At 32.7% G+C, this 21,980-nt stretch overlaps 1 protein-coding gene and 1 pseudogene across 1 annotated transcript in view; both read left to right on the forward strand.

The window, feature by feature from the left end:
• Positions 1–21,980, forward strand: part of STXBP5L (syntaxin binding protein 5 like) — a 285,098-nt gene that overhangs the window by 232,613 nt on the left and 30,505 nt on the right.
• On the forward strand, positions 7,676–8,776 carry LOC102523954 (annotated as a pseudogene).

Genomic DNA, 21,980 nt, shown 5'->3' on the forward strand with positions numbered 1-21,980 from the left:
TTGCTCCACCGTGGCATGGTGACCACAAAATGTTTGTGTATGTATGTGGTTTAACTATACCTGTATGTATACACCTCTGTCCTATCTTCGTTTGTAGTATAGGGAAGATAGACAAATGAAGTTTACTACTATAGTCCAACCAGTCAGTTAATTAATCAATAGATAGATAAACTTTACAAACATTTAATCCAAATAACTGTTTATTTTAATTTAGTGTTAGATTTATTTATTTTACAGAAAATATCTAGGCCACAGAGGTGGTTATCTCTATATCAGGAAGACTGTGTTTCTTAGCGGAAAGGACATAACTTTGGAGTCAAGATAAATTTGATTTTACCCTACCACTTTCTACCAATATAACGTTAGCCAAGTTTCTTAATCTTAACTGTGTGCTAGTGTTCAGAACATAGATTCTCAATAATATATATTAGCGGTTATTATAAAAGCAGTGATGAACATCCATGGCCTAAAGAGACTGAATTTGTTCTCCCTGACTATTCTAAATTTCCAAATAATAGTTGTAGCTTAGACATAACAAACTAGAAATACTTCATGAAATCAAAAAGTCAATACAGTTGTTCCTAATCAACAAACAACTTATCAGAAGCTTTGAGTTAGAAATTTCTAACCTAGCATTTTGTTATTTCCCATTAAAGTAGTAGCCATATTCAGACTGATTCAGGGTACACTCTGTTCCTAAAATTTTGATTCAAATGTGGAATCAAGGATCTGACTAAAACTTACTTGAAGCCAATATAACATTCCTCAGATGAGCCAGGCTGCACTATTCATTGACTTTGAATTGAATCAGGAATTAGAAAAAAGGCATATGAATATACAGATGATAGAAAATACAGTCAAGACATACTGAAGTCTCTCAGGCAAAACCCTGTTGTAATGCCTGAAGTTCTGTTCAAATTTAGGGCTGAGCATATGACCTCATTCTGGTATAAGCTATGGTAAACCATCAGACTACCCTGCCTTATTACTGTAACTAATCTGTTTTGGGGAGGCAGAAAATCTAGGAGTAGAGATGAATAGTCTTGAAAAGATTTACAATCTGGTGCTATTGTAGGGCTTGGCCATCACCTGATCTTTAGGCCTGAATTTATAGATTAATATTAATATGTATTTTGCCATCAGCTAATACTGTCACTTATTTGTGTCACCTTTGGTCTCATGCCATCCTAACAATTTCTAGGTAAGTAGTAATGTGATAGATGTGATTAGGTAAGTGATTAAATCCTATCTGTGGGGGACACTTTATTTCAAATTTTATGTTTTCTTAAACTCAGATTTAGTGACATATAATTTACATTAGGATAAAATTCACCTTTTTAGTGCACAGTTATGAATTTTCTTTCTTTTCTTTTTAATTTTGTTTTTATCTTCAAAAATGTAAGCCAAAACATATTAAAGTAGCAAGAATTTACTGACAATTTTCCCAGAATCTAACAGGACTAGGACCATAAGAAGTCAAACTGTTGTAAGTCTAATACTTGATGCAGCAATATTCCCTGCCCCATAGCCAGATCATCTATGGAACTATTCTCTGTATTACTGTGAGCCAAGACACGTAGTTTTTCAAGGTGTTGAAGGATTAAAGATAGTATTCTGTGTGAAGATACACAGCATGACAGATTTTTTGGGAGAATAAGCCCATTATGCATCAAATATGTGATGTCACTCTTGAAAAGACAGTGGACTCTTAGGAAGTACTGCTGTACAGAGATTGATTAGACATTAGGGATACAATCCCTGTCTTTAGAGAACTCAGTTTCAGGATGTTAGCTGGTAGTAGAGTAAAAAAAAAAATCAAGTATAACAAAATGTGTTATAGAAGAGATGTACACAAGATGCTATGAAAAGTTAAGATAATGGCACCAAATGAAGCCTTAAGTTTGAAGCTGCCTTCAGAAAGATGGTGATTTTTCAGCTGTCTTGAAGGATGAGTAGTTTACTAGTGGTTGGACAAGTGAGAACATTACTCTGTGCATAAATAACAGGAGAGTTGTTATTAACATTGTTATTAAAGAACTTCACCAATTAATCACACCATCTAATCATTCTCTTTTCCTCCCCGAATTACACAATTGAGGATAGGGTCTGTAAGGGGGCCCCCAATTTTCAGGTAGAAAGTTGTCTATAGGAAGCCAAAAAGGCAGGTGATAAATTGGAGAGCGTATCCCCAAGAGTGGAGCAGATCTGAGAGCCACAGTAAATTAGATATTAGGCTAATAGAAAGGGACTGTTTGCCCTCTTTTTGAAAGCATCTCTGTAATCCATTTTTGAAGTAATTAATACTGTATAGATATGTTGCAACACCTTATTTTAAAACAAAATAGAAAATTAAAAGGATAAATTATGGAACAAATCCTTACATTATAAAGAATTACTTCCTACTTTCAAAATTAAGTGAAAGATTTTAAATAGTAAACATTCCACTCCCTCAGTCCATCTGAATTATGTATCAATTTACAAAATATACTTTATTTGCAACCTCTTCTGAAGCACAAATACCACGTATATTTATTTAGTTTGCCATGTTTTTATATAAATACAATCTGTGCTGCTAATTCTAAACACAAATTACTGTAATTTGATTTACTGATTTCTCCTTAATAGAATTATTTAATGACTTTTCATAGAGACAACTGCCTATTGCTATTGTTTTTATTAGAATGATAATACTTAGATTTCCTTTAGTAAGTTGTTTAGCATGCCATATTGTAGTCAGCAAGTTACAACCCACAGGCCAAATCCAGCTTGCCACCTGTTTTGTTATGAGTTGTGAATTAGAACAGGTTTTTAATTTTTAAATGGTTAAGAAAAAAAATCAAGATATGAGTAATATTTCATGACTCACAAAAAGTAATATTTAGGTTTCTATTATAGTTAGGTTTTATAAAATATAAGATGTATTCCAATCATTCTAGCTGAAATATTAGAGATAGTATCAAGAATATTATTTGACAGATAAGAAGATTAAGCTGCAAATTGATGAAGGGATTTTTCAGTTTTATAACTAGGTGTTAACAATTCAGAGATTTGTGAGCCATGTTTTCTGATTTTAAATTGAGTGTTCTTCCTGCTATATTATCTTCCATCTTTATTTTAAAATAACTTTCATAGTTGTAAAGAAGATCACTCACTACAAGGTATAAATTAATTGGTAGTATCATTTTGAGTCTTAATATAAGTATTGACAGAAAATATTTTAACATGATTCCCCCAATGCCTTTCTTTATGTGATAACATAGATTCCAGTTAAATATTTTACCGATGCCCAATGTAAAATTTTTATTAACAGATAATGAGGCAAGTTTTCAATAAATAATAGGAGTTTTCTTGGTTTTTTCATTTTCTAACAGCTTGATTTATAATACAATTAAATTTATTTTCAAATTTTTTTATTTTCCAGATTTTTCTTATCTACTGAATTTAACATTTAGTATTCAGTACTGAAGGCATTTCATCTGCCATAGGCATGGTAAAGTTTACTCAACTACATCACATTACACCGATAATAGAATTCTATTTCAAAAAAATATTTACAGAGTACATCGGTTTTTACCCTTATCATTGTTATTTATGATATAAGCTTATACATTTGTTGCAGTATTTCTTTACCTGTTAGATTTATCTGAAATTGATTTTGGGTTCTTTCCAAAATAAATAAGAAATCACTTCTCATGCCACATGTGAAAAAAACTATGTAAAAGATTTACTTATTTACTGTAAGAACAATTGCTTTTCTCATATTTCTGCTTGCATGTTAAATATTTACTACTGAATGACAACAAACTATCACTGAACGGTATTTCTGCTTCCATACATGCTCCCTAAGTATAATGTTCATCAGGATCTTAATAATTTTACTGTAAAACATACTGCTCCCTCACACTCCTCTTTAATTTTATATATTAACAACTGCCTTTTTCCTTTTTCTGTTGTTTCAGTTAAAGGATCAAGAAAGTTAAGTCTGCCAACAGATCTTAAGGCTGATCTTGGTACGGTAGGCAAAAGCCAACAATTTTAAGTTTTGTTGCATTCATTTGGCTGAACATTTTAACCAACCAGTCCATGAATAACAAGTTTTGTAGATGGCAGTGTTTAATGGCTTTCCAAAAAAAGCTTTCTTAAAAATCACCATACAGTTCTGTTGGCAGCATTCAACATTTTGTTTGTTAACAATCATTTTACAAAATTATGTTTTATAAATCATTACACGCCAAAGTATTTTTGTTTGTTTATTTAATTGTGAAAATGTTTTTAAACATTGACTAGTCACGTACATGGATCCTTTGTGACTGTACTCATGTAAATGAGCATCGTTTTTTCTGGAATTATTTTTCCTATTTTGTATATTAGTATCATTTAGAATTAATGCTGTTTAACAACAACAACAACAAAATCCAATACCAAAAAGAATAGAATTCTTGCCATTTAGGAAATTTATAGGAAATATGATTCACTTTAGTTTATTTTTTGTGGTGGTCACAGACTTATTCATGATTCTAACTCTGAAATAAGTAAGGTCTTATTAAATAGGCTTTCATAAATTTTTCTTTAAGAACTTTCTGCTTGTTTCAAAACTGTTTTCCTTTTTTGAAATTTAATTTAATTACCTTTATTTTCCTCTCCTTTATTCTGACTTAAAGTTGTAGCATTAAATCCTATTAATGTCATGGTTAAAATAAGAAAAATACAATAATTAGTCCTGCATTATGCTTTAGGGTATACAAAGCTGTTTCACATACATTATTTGATTTGATTTTCTTAGCAACCCCAAGATGGTTATCACTATCCCCAGTCTTCTATTTCAGAGCAGAAACAGAGGTTATATTGTTAATAAATTGTATAATTAGGATTTGAACCTACATCACAGAACATAATACCCCAAGTTTATGGAGCATATTCACATACCTCATTTCACTGTATCTAAATTAACTTTTAGTCAATAAATTATTACATTTAAAATCTGATTACATATAATCTTTGATGAATTTGATTAAATTGGATAATTATGTTACAGTATTTTTAAAATGCAAAGTACTAATATATTCACTACTTGTTATGAAGTTAATTAGTATTTTACTAGTGTAACTGATGTCAAAGGAAAAATCAACATTCTAGTTTCATTTATTGACCTACTACCTATCAGACGCTATACTGTAAGATTTGAACACATTATCTGAGATAAGATAGGTAATATTGTTCCCACTTTACAAATAATTAAATTAAGGCTAGAAAAATTCAAATGTATCTAAGGTCATACAACTAATAGCAAAACTGAATTTAAATCAACAATGTCATTGCAAAGCTTGTAATTTTACAACTGCCTTTCATCTTGTATAGCATGTACCGTGACAGATGTTGAATGAAGACTATTTAAAGAACACTTTTCTCTAGAGAAATACACATTTTGATATTCATTCAGATAATATTCACACATCATAATTTCCTATCATAAAGGAAAAATAAAAAAGATTCCCAACCCACTGCTATATTAGAAGTAGCAAAGAAAGCTCTTAGTTTTCATTTTAATCTGGAGGTCAGTTAGGCATGGTTGTTATTAATAAACATTAATAAACAGTTTCTACAAATGTCAGTCTTTCAAAGTCTCCAATTATCTCCTTCCCAGTTGCTTCATTCTCACTATTTTATGCATACTTTAAGCAAAGATGAATTATGAAAACTCACATATAAAAGATAAAATAATTAAGTGCTTATCACTTTACAAAAGGATTTTTTTGAAATTGAAAGGATTCACAATAAAATTTCATTCCCTATTTCTAAGTATGTTGTCAATGTAATTTCATTTTTAAAACTTATTTCCCACAAATTACAGGAAAAAAATTACAAGGATTCTGAAAGAGGATAAATGTCTTTATGTATGTAAATTCTTCCAACATGAAACTTTGGTGTAAAATATACCCTGAATTGCTTATAACATGGCTTTGGGAAGATTATTTTCCAGTAATGTATAATCTATTAGTGGAGAAAGATATGTAAAAAGCTATTGCAGTATGTCAAATGAAGGCTAGAAGTAGGATAACAACAATGAAAATGAAAAGGAGAGAAGCTACCATGAGAGACTCTACAACTGATGGGACTGAGAACAGTGGAGGAGCAGAGCTGATAAGGCATTGGAAATAGGGGGAGTCAAGGGTGACTACAGAGTGTATAGAGTAACTCTCATGGAGAATACCTGGTTTAAGAGGAAAGGAAAGTGAGTTTGAGTTGCTCAGCGATGTCCATGTTAACCATTCAGTGAGCAATTAGAAATGTAGGACTGTTTACTGTTACACAGAGAACAATATTATCTTATAATAAACTATAATGGAAAATAATCTGAAATATGTATATATATAACTGAATCACTTTGCTGTATACCTAAAACTAACACAATATTGTAAATCAACTATACTTCAAGTTTAAAAATAAAGAAAAAAATGCTGAGCTAGAGTATAAGGGGGATCTCAGGTTCAAAGTGGCAGATATCAGTCATCTGTATAAAGGTATTAGTGACTTGTGTATGTGAGCTGTTTACTAAAGACAAAGGAAAAATGACAATGTGTTGGAGAGCTTTCGATACTAATGTAACTTCTTTGTTACAACAATCCTCAAATGGAGTGGCAATATAACGGTAATAGTAAAATAATGACAGTAACAGTAAAAACCTCATACATTGGACATTTATACTATTAGAACCTTTACGTAGTTAGTATTTTATGAAGTAATTGCCAGAATTGTGGGAAATTGCTTTATACCTAACATTTTAACACTTGGTGAAAAACTATCTTGTTTCTTAATTGGAACAAAAAGTACAATTTCTCTTTCCTAATAATTTTGAATTAGTAACCTAAAAAATGAATTAATTTTTAAAATTTCAAACCATGAATGCCCGTAACATTATAAATATAGTGTTATATATGCATCATAGAATACTGTAAATGAAACACAGGCCCCCATGAATCTTTAAATATCTGCTATAGGATGGTTTCCAACCAATGAAAACATGCACGGAGAGGCCATGGTCAAAGGACAGGGAGTGATCAGTTTATTAAATTGTAGAAGTAAAGTTAAACAACAGTGGCAAATATGATTACAGAATAAAATGTAAACTTAAAATCCATAACATAGAAATATTGTAATTTTTAATTTTAGGGAAGGTAAAGAGGAGGTTAAAGTTGCTAACAAAAGAGTAAATAATTCTGTATCTAAGTGTGGTGATTAATTGGTGAATTGAGAACAAGAATAAACATAGAAAGAGGAATTATACTAATTTCCCCTATCATAAGGGGAAGTCAACTGATGCCATGCATATATAGCAATTCAAGAAGAATTAAGAATATATCTTCAAAGTAACCACTAAAAAAAATTAATACCCCAAAACTTCAAAAATCAGGCAAAGGACAATACATATTAAAAAAAAATATACAGACCATATTAGTGATAGGAACTATAGAAAACAGAGAAGGAAGTGGAAGAGGAGGAAGAAATAACCTTCATAAAAGATGCAGAATGGAACAAACCCTGTTCATGTTGATTGACTAGTCTTCAAATTCTCCGCTCTGAGCCTGTCAGGACTGTCCTGACCCCTGTTTCCTAACCTTTAAAGACACCAAAAATATTTTTCTGCAACAGTTTTTACGAGAGCCAATCATCTGTCATGCCTAAAACAGGGATCATACTCAGGTTGCCTTTAGCAGCAATAACTGCAAAGTTCACATCTATAAGAGGAATGGGGGCCAATGGGTGAAACCACATGAACTCCAGGAGCACAGTAGAGGCATCACAGGTATTGATAGGGCTCTCAAGCATGACCACATTGTCCTTTGCAGGAGTCAGAAGGATGGTGTCTGGAAGCTATCCCTGGTGACTTTGAAAATTAATCATGCAGCCACTTTTGTGAAGTGGTCCTCTCTGAAGAACAAATTTGCTGTGGACACTGAAGAATAATTTGTTACTTGAGTATAAAAATGTCAAGTGGGTAAGCAAGCACACTAAAAAGCCAATTCATTCAATTGTCCTTAGTTTGGATTGGGATCTCAACAGTGTTTTGCTGACAGCAGGATCATGTGACTTAAAAAGCAGAGTGCTTCTGCATACAATAAAAAAGTTGATGAAAAGCCAACCAGTATGCCATAGGGCATCAAGATGCATTTTGGTTAACTGATGTCAGAGTCTGGTGGCACTGGAGGCTGAGTCCCAGGTTCAACTTCCCTGCCAGTGGGAGCTGTCTGCCCTGGGTCAGCCATTACAGCACATGTCTACTGCTTATGTCTCAAATATTGTTCAAGTTTCAATCTGAAACCAGAGTTCCTGCCACTCCTGAGTGTATTATTTGTCTCAGAGAACAGTTTTGTAGCTGCTGGCTGTGAATGTACCCAGTGCTCTTTAACTAAGATGACCTTTATAGCTTGACTTTATTCTCCAAATTAGAAATTCCAAAACATAGCATCCAGCACAACATGTTAGCCATAGAACACTTCCACAACATGGACAACAGAGTCACAATCAAGGACTGCATTACAGCTTCAGAGATGCTGCACCAGAGTAGTATCACTCAGGTACCTAATTATGAGGTGGACAAGCAAAATTATCAGAATTTTGCCCTATAGGAATCAATAGAGTCTTGCAATTTGGAATTCCAAGACCTTATAGTCTCATCCAGGGCCTTCAACTAATATGAAACTGAGTGAACCTCTGTGATCTAGCATGACAAACTACAACTGATTGTAGCTCTGTTACTTGCAAGATGGTGAGGAAAGCCAACCACAAGGAAACACTAAAAACACATATCATGCCAATATCATTTGTGTGTTCTGTTTGAATATAATTGGTGAAAATGTTGGATTTTTAAACAGCAGTCTTTAAAAATTTTTATCTATGTATTTATATGTTTGTTTTTTTTTGCCTATTTCACTCCATTCTAGACCAAGGCTTCTTTTTAAGCAGTTCATTACAGGAAATTGGCACATTAACTTAAGAAGGGGAGAGGGGTAGTAAGTAAATTGTCTCCCAGAAAATTAAGTAAAAATACTAAATGTGGTTTTTTAAAATTACAGAACTATGATGAAATGTCTCACATGTCAATAGACATAAAAAGTGAATTACTTTACTTACAAGAAAAAGGCTTCCAGCATATATCACAAAAACCTCCTGACAAATCAACGTCCAGGATAAGATGGCTTCACTGGTGAACTCTACCAAATATTTAACTCTTCCAAAAAATAGAATAAGAAGGAACATTTCCTAACTCATTCTGTAACACCAGCATTACCCTGATTTCAAAGCTAGACAAAGACCACAAGAAAATAAAATGAGAGACAAACATTCCTTATGAATATACATGCAAATAGTCTCAACAAAGTATTAGCAAACAGAATCCAATAGCATATTGAAAGGATTATATACCATGATCAAGTGGGATTTATCTCAGAAATACAAGGGTGGTCCAACAGAAGAAAGTTAAAAATGTAAAAACCACACTAACAGATTGAAGGGAAAAAAATCCCACACATGATCATCTCAATTGGTGCAGAAAAAAACACTTGAAGAAATTGAATACTCTTTTATGATAAAATTTTTTTTTTAAAAAAACTAGAAATAGCAGAGAACTTCCTCAAACTGATAAAGCACATTTATTTAAAAACAAAAAACAAAAAATCCCCATAGCCATCCTACTCAAGGAAGAAAGACTGAAAACTTGCCTCGTTAAGATCTAGAACAAGACAAGGATGCCTGTTTTTACTACTTCTATTTTGTCCTGGAAGTTCTAGCCAGAAATACTAGGCAAGAAAATAGAAATAAAAAGCATCTAAATTGGAAAAGAAGTAAAACTATCCCTATTAACAGATGGCACAGTCCTCTAGACAGAAAATCCCAAAGAATCCACAGAAGAACAACTAGAACTAATAAATGAATTTAGTAAAGTTGCAGGGTAGAAAATAGACACACAGAAATCAGTTGTGTTTATATATTTGATAAGCATCTACTATCCAGAATATACAGAGAACTCCTGGAGTTCCAAACCAACTCAATTTAAAAATGGGAAGTTATATTGCCATTTCTCAAAAGAAGATACACAAATAGCCAATAAGCACATGAAAAGATCTTCAAAATCACTAATCATTAGGAAAATGCAGATCAAAACCATAGTGTGATATGACATCACACCCAATAGGTGATGACTTCCATCAAAAAAAAAAAAAGAAAGAAAATGTGTTGGCAAGGATGAGGAGAAATTAGAACTCTTGTGCATTGTTGGTGGGAATGTGAAATGGCACAGCTGCTATGGTAGCTCCTCAGAAAAATAAAAATGGAAATTATCATATGACCAGCAAATCCACTTCTTGATATATACACAAAAGAATTAAAAATAGAGTCCTAAAGAGATCATTTGTAAACACACCTTTATAGCAACATTATTGACAATAGCTAAAATGTAGAAGCAACCCAATCTACAGGCCATCAGTAAATCAGTGGATAAGTAAAACGTGTGTGCAATATACAATGCAATGTGTTCAGCCTTAAAAAGGAAAGAAATTTTGACATATGCTACAACATGGATGAACCTTGAGGATATTATGCTAAGTAAAATAAGCCAGTCACAAAAAGACACAAGTGGTATGATTCCAATTATATGAGGTACCCAGAGTAGTCGAATTTTTAGGGAAGGAAAGTAGAATGGTGGTTGCCAGGCACTGGGGGAGGGGGATATGAGGAATTATTGTTTAATGGGTAATGTGTATCATTTTTACAAGGTGAAAAGGGTTCTGGAGATAGCTGGTGGTGATGGTTGCACAATACAAATGGCCTTGATACCACTGAGCTGTATGCTTAAATTACCATTTTAACCAATTTTGTATATATTTTACTACAATTCTGAAATGTTTTATTTTAAAAACAGAGTACTGACACATGCTATAAAATTGATGAACCTCAAAAACATTACATGAAGTGAAAGAAGCCAGGCATAAAAGGCCACATATTGTATGATATTCCACTTATATGAAATATCCAGAATAAGTAAATCCCTAGAAACAGAAGATTAATGGTCACCAGTGGCTAGGGAAGAGTAGAATGGGCAGTGACTACTAAATGGGTCAGTGTTATTTTTTTGTGGTGATGAAGATGCTTTGGAGCTATATAGTGGTAATTGTTGCACAACATTGTGAATGTACTAAATGCCACTAGATGGTACATTTTTGAGTGGTTATATATACATTTCACCACAATAAAAACTGTAAGAAAAATATTTTTTTACACTGGTGAAATATGAAGTAAGTATAGAATTCAGTTAATAATAATGCACTAGGAAAGGAGAATATAAAAAATTTATGTATTATCTTTGCTACTTTCCTCTCAATCTCTAATTATTCCAAATGAAACATTTATGTTAAAAGATGGGCAAACTACTTGAAAAGAGTCTTTACCAAAGAGAATATACAAATGGTAAATAAGCACATGAAAACATACTGTTCATTAGCCACTAGAGGAATGTAAATTTGAACACTAAATACCCATTAGACTACTAAAATTAAAAATACTGGGTTTTGTGCAGCAAAGAAAATCATAAACAATATGAAAAGACAACCTACAGAATGGGAGAAAATACTTGCAAACGATGTGACAGATAAGGGCTTAATTTCCAGAATATACAAACAGCTCATACAACTCAACAACAAAATAAACAAGCCAATCACAAAATGGGCAGAAGACCTAAACAAACATTTCTCCAGTGAAGACATACAGATGGCCAATAAGCACATGAAAAAAATGCTCAATATCAGTAATTATCAGAGAAATGCAAATCCAAACTACAGTGAGGTTATCACCTCACACCAGTCAAATGGCCATCATTAATAATTCCAGAAATGATAAATGCCAGAGAGGGTGTAGAGAAAAGGAAACCCTTCTACACTATTGGTGGGAATGTAGTTTGGTGCAGCCATTATGGAAGACAGTATGGAGATTACTTAACAGTCTAAAAATAGAGTTACCAATAGATCCAGCAATCCCACTCCTGGGCATATATCCAGAGGATACTCCAATTCAAAACTATACATGCACCCCAATGTTGATAGCAATATGATTTACAATAGCCAAGACATGGAAGCCACCTAAATACCCACCAACAGATGACTGGATAAAGAAGTTGTGGTGTATATATGTAAATATACACAATGGAATATTACTCAGCCATAAAAAATAAAATGATACCATTCGCAGCAACATGGATACACCTGGAGATTGTCATACTAAGTGAAGTACTCCAGAAAGAAAAAGAAAAATACCGTATGTTCTCACTTATATGTGAAATCTTGAGAAAAAAATGAGACATGAACTTATTTGCAAAACAGAAACAGGGTCACAGACATAGATAACAAACTTGTGGTTACCAGGGTGGGAGTAGGGGTGGAGGGTTAAATTGGGAGTTCAGGATTTACAGACACTAACTACTGTATTCAAAATAGATAAACAGCAAGATTCTACTGTATAGCGCAGGGAACCATATTCAATACCTTGTGATAGCCTATAATGAAAAGAATATAAAAAGATATAATATATATATGTTTAACTGAATCCCTGTGCTGTATACCAGAAATTAACACATTGTAAACTGACTAAATTTAAATTTAAAAATAAATAAATAAAAATACTAGCAAAACTAGGTGATGATAAAGATAACACAGATCAACTGGAACTCTCATACTCTACTGGTAGAAAAGCAAAATGGTAAAACCATTGTAGAAAACAGATCAGCATTTTCTTGGAAAGTTAAAATACAATTACCATATTATCTAACAACCCCACTCCTAGGTACCTAGAGAATGAAAACTGAACTTTACTCAAAAATCTGTATACAGAGCTCCTAGCAGCATTAATTATAAAAACCAAAAAAAAAAAAAAAAAATCCAGATGTCCTTCAGCAGGTGAATAGTTAAACAAAATGTGGCATATTATACCGTGAAATACTATTCAGCAGTAAAAAAGAACAAACTATTAAGATTCACAAATTGTATGGATCTCAAGAGAACTGTGCTAAGTGAAAAGAGCTGATCTTAAAAGGTTAAATACTATATGAATCAATTTATATAGCAAACTTGAAATAATAAAATAGAGCTGGAGAACTGATTAGCGTTCGCCAAAATTTAGCAATGGGTGAGGAAAGGAGTAATGTGACTATAATGGAGTAACACAGGAGACCCTATTGGTGATGGAACAGTTTTGAAGTTTGATTATAGTGGTAGTTACCCAAATCTACACATGTGACAGAATTACATAGACCTATACATACATACACATAAATACACAAATGAATTCATCTAAAAGTGATAAAATCTGAGTAAGTTCTGTGAATTGTACCAATGTCATCTTGTTCTGATTTTAACTATATAAAAAGATATTAGTGATGGGGAAATGGGTAAAGAGTACATGGGACCTCCCTCTATACTTTAATGTATATTTTTTTTATTTTTATGCAGGTTTTAAAGGTTATACTCCATTTACAGTTATTATAAAATATTGGTTATATTCCTGTGTACAGTATATCCTTGTAGCCTACCCTACACCCAGCAGTTTGTACCTCCCAGTCCCCTACCCCCGTATTGCCCACCCTCCACTGGTAACCACTAATTTGTTCTTTGTGAGTCCACTTCCTTGTTATTATATTCACTAATTTGTTGTAATTTTTTAGATTCCACATATAAGTGGTATCATACAATATTTGTCTTTCTCTGTTTGACTTACTTCACTTAGCATAACGCCCTCCAAGACCATCCATATTGTTGCAGATGGCAAAATTTCGTTCTTTTTATGGCTGAGTAGTATTCCATTGTGTGTGTGTGTGTGTGTGTGTGTGTGTGTAGATAGATAGACATAGACATAGGTAGACATAGACAGACAGACATTTTTTATACACATCTTCCTTATCCATTCATCTGTTGATGGACACTTAGGTTGCATCCACATCTTGGTAATTGTAAATAATGTTGCTATGAACTTTGGGGTACATGTATCTCTTTGAATTAGTGTTTTTGGTTTTTTGGATATATACCCAGGAGTGGAACTTCTGGGTCATATGGTGGTTCTATTCTTAGTTTGAGAAACCTTTATACTGTTTTCCACAGTGGCTACACCAATTTACATTCCTGCCAACAGTGTATGAGGGTTACCTTTTTATATTTTAATATACTTTATGTTTTAAAGTAATTTTAAATATTGCATATTCCCCTTGCCTACCCCCCACACACTCAGCCTCTCCCACTTATTAACATCCTCCATCAGAGTGGTGCATTTGTTATAACTAATGAACATGTATTAATACATCACCATTATCCCAAATGCATAGTTTACATTGGGACTCATACTTGATGTTTTAACGTGTATATAATGATGAATACATTCCATTATACAATACATTTTAATGTAATATAGAATAGTTTCATTGTTCTAAAAATCTGTGTCAGCCTATTCATCACCTCTTTCCCCTTAATTCCTAGCAACCACAAATCTTTCTACTGTCTCCATAGTCTTGCCTTTTCAAGAATGTCATACATTTGGAATCACACAGTATGTAGTCTTTTCAGATTGAGTTCATTTAGTAATATGCATTTAGGTTTCCTCTATGTTTTTTTCATAGCTTCATAGCTTATTCCTTTTTAGCACTGAGTAACATTCCATTGTCTGGACGTACCACAGTTTATCCATTCAGGTTTTTGTGTGGACATAAATTTGCAACTTCTTTTGGTAAATTCCAAGGAGCATGATTCCTGAATCATATGGTAATTTAAGTATGTTTAGTTTTTTAAGAAACAAACTATATTCCTACAATCAATGAATGAAAGTTTTTGTTGTTCCACGTCCAATTGCTAGCATTTAGTGTTGACAGTGTTTTGGATTTTCACCATTCTAATAGGTGTGTAGTGGCTTCTCATTCTTGTTTTAATTTGAGATTTTAAATATTTTCATATGCTTACTTGCCATCTGTCTTCTTTAGTTTGGTATCTGTTCAGATCGTTTGCCCATTTTTTACTCAGGTTTTGTGTATTTTGGTTAATAGTTCTTTATCAGATGTATCTTTTGCAACTATTTTCTTCTAGTCTGTGGCTTGTCTTCTCATTCTCTTGATAGTGTCTTTTACAAAGCAGTTTTTCATTTTAATGAATTCAAATTTACCAATTTTTTTCTTTTATGGATTGTGCCTTTGGTGTTGTATCTAAAAAGTCACCAAACCTACAGTTATTTACATTTTCTTCTGTATTTTCTTCTAGGAGCTTTATATAGTTTTGTGTTTAACATTTAGGACTATGATCCATTTTGAATTAATTTTTGTGAAGTGTGTTAAGTCTGTGTCTAGATTTGTTTTTTGTATATGTACATGTCCAGTTGTTGTAGTACCATTTTTTGAGAAGACTATCTTTTCTCCATTGTATTGGTTTTGCTTCTTTATCAAAGATCAGTTGACTGTATTTGTGTGGATCTATTTCTAGGCTCTCTATTCTGTTGCAATGATGTATTTATTTTTTTCCACCAATAATATTCTGTCTTCACCACTTTAGGTTTAAAGTCAGTCTTGAAGTCAGATGGCATCAGTCCTATGACTTTGTTCCCCTCCTTCAGTATCGTATTGGTTATTCTGGGCCTTTTGCCTCTCCATCTAAACTTCAGAATGTTTGTCAACATCCATGAAATAACTTGCTGAAATTTTTATTGGGATTGTGTTGAATCTGTAGATCAAGTTGGGAAGAAATGATGTCTTGACAATATTGAGTTCTCCTATCCATGAACATGGAATCTCTCTCCACTTGTTTTTCAGTTTCCTCTATCTGTAAGGATTTTGGGGGGGGGGGGTAGTTTTGTAGTTTTCCTCATGTAGATCTTGCACATACTTTTTTGGATCTATAAGTATGTTATTTTTGAGGGTACTAATGTAAATGTTATTGCTTTGAATTTCAAATTCTGTTGCTAGTATATACAAAAGTTTTTGTCCTATATGAATGCTCACAAAAGGGAGACCTCAGCAGAGGAGAATTTTAACACTCAAATAGATAGTATGACCCATTCTATGGATAGCAGTCAGATTATTTCCCAGCTACCCCTGTCATTGCTAAACGGGCTCATGAACAAGTAGCCGTGGTGGCAGGGGTGCGGGTTATGCATGGGCTCAGCAACATGGACTTCCGTTCACCAAAGCCAACTTGGCTACAGCCACTGTTAAGTGCCCAGTATGACAAGAGCAAAAATCAATGCTGTTTCCAATATAGCACCATTTCTCAGGTGATCAGTTACTTGGTGGCAGGTTGATTGCACTGAACCACTTTCATCATGGAAGGAACACTATGTTGTCCTTACTGGAATAGACACTCAGGATATGGATCTACATTTCCTGCATGGAATGCTTCTGCCAAATATATTATCTATCGACTTACAGAATGCTTTATCCATTATTATGATATCCCACACAGCACTGCTTTTCATCACAGAACTCATTTCACAGCAAATGAAGTATGGCAGTGGGCCAATGCTTATGGGGTTCACTGGACTAACAACGTTCCTCACCATCCTAAAGCAACTGGCTGTAAATATATATATATATATATATTTTATTAATGTTAGCACGGTATATCTTTCTCCATCTCTTTACTTTTCATCTATATATTCATTTGTATTTAAATTTCTTGTCACCTACATATTGGTCTTGTTTTTTGAATCACTTTGACAGTCTGTCTTTTAACTAATGTATTTAGACAATTGACATTTAAAGTGATTATATAGTTGGATTAATGTCTACCATAGTTATTTTCTATTCATTGCCCTTGTTCTTTGTTCCTGTATTTTTCTTCCACTTATTTCTTCCTTTTGTGGTTTGAACTGGGCATCTTATATGATTCCTTTCCCCTTCCTTTCTTAATTATACTTCTCTTTTTTACTTTTTTTTTTTAGCAGATACCCTAGAGTTTGCAATATACATTTACTACTGATACAAGTCCACTTTTAAGTAACACTATACTGTTTCATGGATAGTGCAAGTATCTTATATTAACAAAGCATTCCTAATATCTCCTCCTCATTCCTTATATTACTACTTCCATTCATTACACTTATCCACAAGCTATACTACTATCCTGTATAATTTTTGGCAACTTGGTGTGGTTATATATTTATTTCAGAATAAAAAGCAAAAGACTTTACTGTTTCTAAAAAAAAATGTTATTGTGCCATGGAATACAAAACTCAGTATCTAAATAATAGAAAACAAATAGCAGCTAATAACAAAAAATTTACAATGTCTGGCATCCAGGCAATGATACTATGTCAATAGGAAAATACAATTCCTGATAAAGAGAAAATACCAATATAAACTGACCTAGAAATGACACATAGAATAAAATCAGTGGACAAGAACATTAAGTCAGCTATTGTAAATATACGGATAGTCCTTGACTTAGTGATTCAACTTACAATTTTTCAACTCTATGATGGTGCAAAAGCAATGCACATTCAGTAGAAACCATACTTCAAATTTTGAATCTTGATCTTTTCCCAAGCTAGCAATGTGTAGTACAATCATCTCTCAAGATGCTAGGTAGCAGCATTGGGCCACAGCTCCCAGTCAACCACATGATCATGAGGGTTAACAACTGATACACTTCAAATCATTCTGTACCCATACAAACATTCTATTTTCCACCATAAGTACAGTATTCAATAAATAAATTTATAAATTGTTATAAAAGGCTTTGTGTAAAATAATTTTGCTCAACTGTAGGCTAGTAAGTGTTCTGAACATCTTAAATGTAGGCTAGGCTAAGCTATGATGTTTGACAGGCTAGGTGTATTAAATTCATTTTTGACTTAGGATATTTTCAATTTACAATGGGTTTATCAGGATGTAATCTCATAACTCGAAGAAGATTTGTATTTCATATATTCAAGGAGATAGAAGAAAGCACCAGTATGTTAAGAGACATGGGAAATATAAAAAAGATCTGAGTTAAACTTCTAGAAGTAAAATATACACCAGATGGGATGAACAACAGAATTGACACTGAAAAAGAAAAATTACTGAACTCAAAGATGTACCACTCAAAATGAAACAGAGGAAAAAACCAGAATCAGTGAACAGAGAATGAGTCAGCTATTGTCCAACTTCAAGCTGCTTAATAAACATACAATAGGAGTCCCAGGAAAGGATAGAGATGATGGGACAGAAAAATGTTTGAAAAAGTAATGCCAACAATCTTTCTAATTTGATGAACATGTAAATCCACAGATCAAAGAAGGTTAATGAACTATGAACTTCAAGTATAAGAAACATGAAGAAAATTACACCAAAGCACGTCATAATCAAAATTTGTAAAAAAAAAAAAAAAAAAAAGCCAACAACAGCAACAAAATGTGTGTGTGTATATATATATATGTATATATATATGTATGTATAAACACATAGAGGAACAAATATAGAAGAATAACAGCAGACTTCTCAAATTATATGAACTAACAGACAGTGGAAGAACATTTTCAAAGTACTGAAAGAAATTGTCAATCTACAATTCTATACTTGACAAAGTATCATTAAAAAATGAAGGTAAAATAGATATTTCACAGACACAAAAGCTTAAAGAATCCAGTATTAGAAAATCAGCACTACAAGAAACATTATAGGAAGCCCTTCAGGAAAAAGGAAAATACCAAAAGGAAATCTAGATCTACACAGAAATGGAGAACAATGGAAATGGTAAATACATGGGTAAGTAAAAAATACTTGGTTTGTAAATCTCTAAAAGATAACTGATGACTGGAAACATCCAAATATTCATCAATGGGTAAACAGTTAAACAAATTGTGGCATATCCATACAGTGGAATACTTCTCAGCAATGAAAAGAAATGAGCTCTTGATACACACAACAGCATGTTGGAATTGCAACCTATTCACAGTGAGTGAAAGAAGCCAGACAAAAATCAAGTAAAAACTGTATGATTGCTCTAATACACAATTCTGTGAAATGCAAATTAATGTATAGTAACAGAAAGTACATGAGTGGTTGTTGAGGGTAGAGGCCAATGGGGAGAGGCAACATAGAGGGATTACAAGTATAAATGAGGAAACTGAGGGGAGGTGATGGATGTATTATTTTTAGTGTGAAATTAACAACAGATCAGTGGTTGTCAGTTTTAAATGTGTACAGTTTATTGTATGTCAATTAACCTCAACCTCTGCTGAGGAATGTACTTGACAAATAAGTATCAATTATCCAAGAATGAGGGGGAACAATGACTTTTTCAGACATCCAAAAACTAGCAGTTTACCATCTGTGGACTGTTAGTTTACATTTTAAGTGCTAGCCAATGCAGTTAAGTAAAGGGAAAATATATTATGTATATGTATTCAAAATAATGTGACTAAAGTTTTTATATTTATAGGGGATAAAATTTTATACCTGAAATCTCAAGAGAATCAACTTAAAAACTAATAAAAAAATAGAGTGACTTTTTAATATATGGCTGGTTACAAAATTCATACCCCAGAAGAAAAGGCTTTGCTACAAATAAACAAAAGTCAACTTTAAAATGGGGAAACTTATTTATAATGCTATCAAAAAGATAAAATATGTAGTAATAAACTTGAATCCAAAGGATCTGTGTAAAAATGATTTTAACCTCTATTAAGGAACATTAAAAGGACTTGAATTAATAAGACATACATTGCTTTGTTGCTTTTGGACAAGAAGACTTGAAATTGGTATACAGTTTATATTTTAGAAATAAATAATTCCACTGAAAATAACTGATTTTTCAGAAGAGTAAAACTGATGATTTAAAAATTCATCTGAAAAAGTAACCATGTAATATAGGCAGGAAATTCTGAAAAACAAGAGTCATAAATGAGGTCTAGCCGCACAAATAAGTTAAATACAGTATAAAATTACAGTTTACAGTTTAAAACAAATTATATAACTGTTACTCATACCAGTTTTGGTACAGATGTATAAAAAAAGTTGAATCAGTAGAACAAAACAGGAAATACAGAAAGAGACCCAAAAGCATACAGAAATTTTGTCATTGTAAATAAGTAGGCTTGAAAGTCAGGTAGGTCATTCAATAAATAAAGATAGGTCATTCAATTGTTGTTGGGATGACTAACCTAGGCATCTGAAAAATAATCTCCTTAAACCAAAGTAAGTTCCCATAAAAAAAAATATAAATGTATAGAGAAAAACCATAAAAATGCTAGAAAAAGACATGAGAAATATATATTACAATATTCTTGGAGTAAAGAAGGCTTTGCTAAAGATAACATAAAATTCAGTACCAATATAAAACCAAAACAAACAAATGGTTGATAAACTTCATTATGTAAAAATAGAGTAAAAAAGGACAGCCTGCAATCAATCTGACAGATAAGACTAGTTTCTATAATGTGCAAAGTGCTCATACATTAAAAACAAGGAAGAAAACACTAGAAAAATTTACAAAGGTTAAGTACTGGGAGTTCACTGAGAAAGAAATATGCGTCTTTAAAATAAATTAAAATGTGTCCAATACTCATTATTAAAGAAATGAATATTAAACAGTATTTTTCCCATCAACAAATATCAAAGTATTGTACAAAGCAAAATTTTGGTGAAGATATGAGGAGACTAGAGTTCTTATATACTGTTGGTGGGAATGTAAATTGCTTAAACCGTTTTGGAAACCATTTGCAATCAAAGTCTAAAATGCATATTTTTTTTTCCTTTTTTTGGTGGGGGTAGATAATTGTTTTTATTCATTTTCTTTTATTTATTTACTTTTAAAAAAAATTTAACGGAGGTATGGGGGATTGAACCCAGCACCCTCATGCATGCTAAGCATGCACTTTACCACTGAGCTATAACTGCCACCTTAAAATGCATATTCTTTTGCCAAGCAATTTCAATTCTGAGAATTCATTCTACAGATATAATCACACATGTTTACAAAGAAGTATTACTATGATCATTAAAGTTTGTTTTGAGATAGTGAAAGACTGAAAGCCTAATGCCCATTAATAAAGAAGTAGTCAAATTAATTGTTGAATAGCCCTAAAAACAAAAAACTCATAAGCTTTTTCAAAGTTTAGGTAAATTTGTTCATACTGGGAGGGAAGGATGATTTTACCCACATGCATATATCTTTTAGACACCAGTATCAAATGTCAGGAATAAAAAGATTTTGTTAAGAAATGAGTAATATAGAAACTCAAGATTTAATCTCTTTGGAGACTATATTTAGACAAACTTCTTTCTTATTTGGTTACCTCAGCATACATCGTGGGGTTTTTTTTGTTTGTTTGTTTGTTTGTTTTTTACCTCTTTCTTCCCACTCATTGTGGGACTGGATGTGAACAATTACTCATATGGTTCAGTATGTCAGTTTGCTTCTTCAGCATCAATCAAGATATACTGGCATTTTATTGTTATAATTTGTTATTTCAAGTTATGGCCCAAGATGACAACATAGGAGACTTCTAAACTGATACACCAAATCTACAGCTACACATGGAGCAATTTCCTCTGAAAGAAGTCCAAAACTAGCTGATTGACTTCTCAAGATTGGATGAAGGAGAAAATACCCACATGTAAATGGGTCTTGGCATACCCTCAAATACTGGGAGCCACTAAGAACAAAAATGAGCTTGGACAATCTCAAAGGATTGAGAGACCACCAAGAGCTCCTGCCAGGCTGAATGATAATGTTCACCTCCTATAGAAGGCCACTCCATCAAGCCTAGAAGAGGTGGCTGTTTTGAATATTGTAAAACCAACACTGAGAGTCAAAGAAAAGGAAGAAGCAGGAATATAATCCAAACAAGAGAAAAAGATAAAACTCCAGAAACAGGCCTTAATGAAACAAAGATAAATGACTTACCTATGGTAATGGTAATAAGGATGCTTACCAAGTTCAGAAGTGCAATGCATTGAATGAAGTGAGAATTTAAACAAA

This window comes from Camelus ferus, chromosome 1 (genome assembly GCF_009834535.1).
Source record: "Camelus ferus isolate YT-003-E chromosome 1, BCGSAC_Cfer_1.0, whole genome shotgun sequence".
Lineage (NCBI taxonomy): Eukaryota > Metazoa > Chordata > Mammalia > Artiodactyla > Camelidae > Camelus > Camelus ferus.